Here is a 4,965-nt window from a genome sequence, read left to right as displayed (position 1 = left end):
GGAAAAATTGTGCTGTAATTATTGAAACCATGAGTACTATTTTTCTTTTAATGTGAGGTGCTGTGATGCTTGACATATGAGAGAGGAGAAACTGAACCTGAAAGGACAGCCTCCGTATTGCCTAAAGTCTCTTTCCTTCCGTTTTGCATCCCTTTCTGTGCACCGTTACTAGACACACTGCAGTCTGTTTAACGCCCGATCCTACTCGGTACACTACTGAGCACTCACGACACCGAAGTGAAGCCCTCCGGCCACCAGGTGTCGCCAGATAAGGACACTCACCTCCTCCTGTTCTTCTGCTTCTCCCACCCCCGTTGCTATAGACCGGCAGTTTGTTTACTTCCGGTCGCAGATCCCTGACGGACGAGCGACCTTCCGCTGCTTTAGGCAAGCGGGCTGTCAATGAGTTTACACCAGTTGTCCGGCTGTCGGCACTGCACATATAAATCACTCTGTGTACCTCAGTAAATTACTGCGATGGCGGCCGGGGAGGAAGAGGATCTGGTACCCGGTGAGTGATGACATGTCCCACGCGTGCTTGCAGTGTGTATTTGTATTAAAAAAACAGGCTAATCGCTTAAAATGAAGCCGTGGGTTTAAAAGGTTCAGGTATTCCACGGGGTTTACGATTTACTCTCCAATTCATCATTCTTTGGGATCCCTAATCGCTTCTTCCACCTAATATCAGTCCCTTCTCATGGACTTCATATTATGATGCATTGTACATCACACATTACTTCGTCACTCACCTGCACAGTGTACACAGAAGACACTATTTTTCCCATTTATTACACATTCGTGTCCTAAGGATTTGTTAACTTTATTGGCTTAATATTGATAAGGAATGACATTATGTATGATGCACACATCATGCTGTCATTCGTTCTCTGGCATACACACACACACACACACACAATATATATATATATATATATATATATATATAATATATATAATATATATAATATAAGTGTATATATAGATGCACAGAGGATGCTGCCTAGTTTATTAGGTGTGTGTCAGTATAGCTACACATGGTTTGCAGTGATTTGTTCTAGGTACCTTCTTACCATTTGCCCGTCTTTCCTGGCATAAAACTCAGACTTTAATAAATTGTTGATCTCGTCTTAGATTAAGGATATCTTAATGCCCATCCCATTATCTTAATCATGCGTGGAAATTTTTCTTTTGCCTTGTTGTAGATGCATCACCTAACTTGTCTATATTCGGATATAAATGCAAACTTTTTATTAAATTATTTAGTATTTGTTTCATCTATAGCAAAGGACAGGTTGCTGGTATGCTCGGTAATTTATCTCCAGAACGCCAGTTAAATACTTTTCGCACCGGTGCTTTAACACATAACTCTTGGTTATAGCCCTGGCAATACTGTGTAGCTTCAGTGCATCCACTAAGAGACTCTAGTTCTATTTGTGAACAAAATAAAACTAAGAATCTAAATTAATGAATGGAAGTAATGTTTTTGCATTCTAAATGATGTTATACCTTTTTAACCAAAAAAAACCCAAACTTCAAAATGTGTAGTGCTATGGCTCAAAATTTAAAATATATATATTTTTAAATTTCTGTTAATTTTACTTGTAGTTAAGGAAAATAATAATTGAAAAAAAAACGTTCTTATGCCAGATGATGGGGTATAAAATTCCCTGATTTTAATTCAATCTGGGATCTTCAGATTATGTTACAAAGATTAAAGCTCTAAAATCGTCGTGTTTAGTCTCCATCTTCAATTAGTCCAGTCTATATGAACATTCTCTTATACACAAAAAAGTGAATCTGTTTAAATCACTGTAAATATACATACATATATATATATAAATATATAAGATATCCTTAATCTAAAACGATATGTTATATAGGGCTGCAACTAACGATTATTTTAATAATCGATTAGTTGGCTGATTATTTTGTCGATTAATCGATTAATCGGATAAAAAAAATACATTATTTTAAATTGAAGAAAAATTGCAATAAAAAACGTACAATTTACACTTTCATCTCTTTATTGCAATGGCCTCTCTCTATTCACCTTCTTATTTTACTGACATAATAATAAATGCAACAAGAACCCAAACACAGTGTTTCTCAAACTAGGTTTTAATACAAAGTTATTAGTAAATATTAATTCATATGTTAACTATTTTTCATATTTAATAAAAACTGAGAAAAAAGCCTTGTTTAAATTTTTTTATTTACCAAACTGCCCCCAGTTATGCACATCTGACCCCCAGCTTGCCACTCTGCCCCCATATATGCCTTATACCTCTTATATGCCAGATTCCACTGTGCCCCCTGATATGCCACTGTGCCCCTGATATGCCTTATACTCCTTATATGCCAGTGATATGCAACTGAGCCCCCTGATATACCTTTTGCCCCAGATGTGTTTTATGCCCCCCTGATATGCATAATATCGATATGTCTTATACCCCCTATATGCCACTGAGCCCCCTGATATACCTTTTACCCCCAGATATGTTTATGCCCCCCTGATATGCCTAATATCCATATGCCTTATACCCCCTATATGCCCTAAAAATTCATAATACCCCCCATACACCACTATAACTCACCCATACACCACTCTGGCTCCGCCCCCTCCCATACACCACTCTGGCTCCTCCCCCCTCTAATACTCCACTCTGCCTCCTCCCCCCTCCCATACATCACTTTGGCTCCTCCCCTCCCATGCATCACTTTGCCTCCTCCCCCTCCCATATTCCACTCTGGCTTCTCCCCCTCCCATACACCACTCTGCCTCCTCCCCCTCCCATACATCACTTTGCCTCCTCCCCCTCCCATACATCACTTTGCCTCCTCCCCCTCCCATACATCACTTTGCCTCCTCCCCCTTCCCATACTCCACTCTGCCTCCTCCCCCTCCCATACTCCACTCTGCCTCCTCCCCCCTCCCATACTCCACTCTGCCTCCTGTGAACCTCCGTTTCTGACAAGACACTAGGGAGCCGGGTAGAGAGGCAGAGTGGTGTATTGGAGGGTGGCTCCCATACACCCCTCTGACTCCTCCCCACTCCCATACACCGCTCTGCCTCTCTACCCGGCACCGTTACTGACAGGCACTTTCCCTGCAGCTTCATAGAAGCCACAGTGTAAGTGAAGGGCAGTAACGGAGTCTGTCTGTGCGATGCAGACCCTCACCGGCTGTCAGAGAGGATGATTCTCTGTCAGCCGGTGGGGGTCTGCATCGCACAGACAGACTCCGTTACTCACCTTCACTTACACTGAGGCTTCTATGAAGCTGCAGGGAAAGTGCCTGTCAGTAACAGTGCCGGGTAGAGAGGCAGAGCAGTGTATGGGAGGGGGGAGGAGGCAGATGGGAGGGGGAGAGAGACGGAAGTGAGAGACCGGCCAACAGTGAGGGGAATCCAGGTCTCCTGCAGCGTTACGGGGGATCTGGATTCCGGTGTTATAACAGAGATCAAACAGAGATCGGATTATTATAAGGAGAGGAGTTTTTCATAGCATTTGCTCTGAAAAAAACCTTTTTATAATCGATAAAAATCGATCCGATTAATCGATAATTATCGATTAGTTGTTTCAGCCCTAATGTTATATAATCTGTATATTACAAGAATTAGTGAAATTAGAATCCTGAAAAGCAATATGGTACATTGAGACTTGTACGGTATATTTAACTGTTTAGTTGATCCATACTTCTGACTTCTCTTTCAAACATCCAACAGCAAATAGTGGAGCGCATATACATGGGGGAACAAAAAAGAAAATACTAATAGTGTAATACGTAAAATAAACGATATATTAATGAGGTGTAAGATCGACTCACAAATGGGCTGGATATATGAAGCTCATCAAACGGACTCTGAATACACTTGATGTATAATAAGTCTTGAAAGCTGTAAAACCAAGGAGAACCAAGATGGTGCAATATCTTTAAGCCGCAAAACGAATAAATAAAAATTGCACTTACAAAGATGAAGTAGCACAACTCAAAGAGTAATGTGCACAAGCTAAATCAATTGGATACTCCGGTAGACAGCTATAAACTTCCAACTTTATTAGTCTCGACGCGTTTCGCCGATAGCACGTCGGCTTCTTCAGGAGACAATAAACAAATAATAAAATCAAACTCAATAAAACCAAATAAAATCAAAGTAAAATGTTATTGGAGTCCGTAGTCCATATTATATGCGTGCTTCCGGGTACGTCACAACGTTGTATCCGTAGAGGGCCGAGTCTCGTCGTTATCCCGTCTTTGTACGTCATGACGCCACTACGTCCCTGTACGTCTCCACAGGAACCCTCATTCGCCGTTATGATCTCCGTGGACGGCGAACACAGTCAATGTGCACTTGCAAGTCAAAGGAGGAAGAATACAGCCATAGCTCGCTTAGAGGTCCCGGGACGAAGCATACTTAAAACAGAACGGACATATTTCCCTTTTGCATCCCACAAATAAAAAAGACTTGAATAAGAAACATGCTCTGTGTGTCTTACTAACTGACAAAAGTATAAGTCTATATATATCTAAAATATAAGTTTATATAAATAGATCCATATGTGACATATACCAGTCTATAAAAATGGAGATAAGAGTAAGAGGAAGAATTAAAAAACTATAGACGGTACCACAAATAAGAGGATAATACACAATCTCAGGTAAGTGATATGTGAGAAAGTGCAAAAACTAATGTATTATTTTATATATATAAGGTGCATTATTTATTAAAAGGTGCATTATTTATTGAAAGTGCATTGTTTTTTCTATTATGCAATGGACAATTCCATCATGAAAAGGAGTAGTTCATAACTAATAAATCATTCCAGGTAAGTAAATATAAAAAAGTGCAAATGCAAAGCTTATAAGCCAACATGATAAAGTGCATTACATCTCATTCAAATGTGTCTCAGTGCTTAAAATGTGGATTTTTTTTTTTATTCATTAATAAATGCTAGAATGTCCAG

General features: G+C 40.0%; 1 long non-coding RNA gene across 1 annotated transcript; it reads left to right on the top strand.

The window, feature by feature from the left end:
- The first annotated feature begins 414 nt into the window (after window positions 1–414).
- On the top strand, window positions 415–4,478 carry LOC128474987 (uncharacterized). The gene is made up of 2 exons (XR_008346417.1): window positions 415–511; window positions 4,298–4,478. It is a non-coding gene; the product is annotated as an uncharacterized LOC128474987 (long non-coding RNA).
- Window positions 4,479–4,965: the final 487 nt, after the last annotated feature.

Source organism: Spea bombifrons, chromosome 2 (assembly GCF_027358695.1).
Source record: "Spea bombifrons isolate aSpeBom1 chromosome 2, aSpeBom1.2.pri, whole genome shotgun sequence".
Classification (NCBI taxonomy): domain Eukaryota; kingdom Metazoa; phylum Chordata; class Amphibia; order Anura; family Pelobatidae; genus Spea; species Spea bombifrons.
Note: the sequence above shows the minus strand (reverse complement) of the source record. Positions and strands in the feature narration are given on the sequence as shown.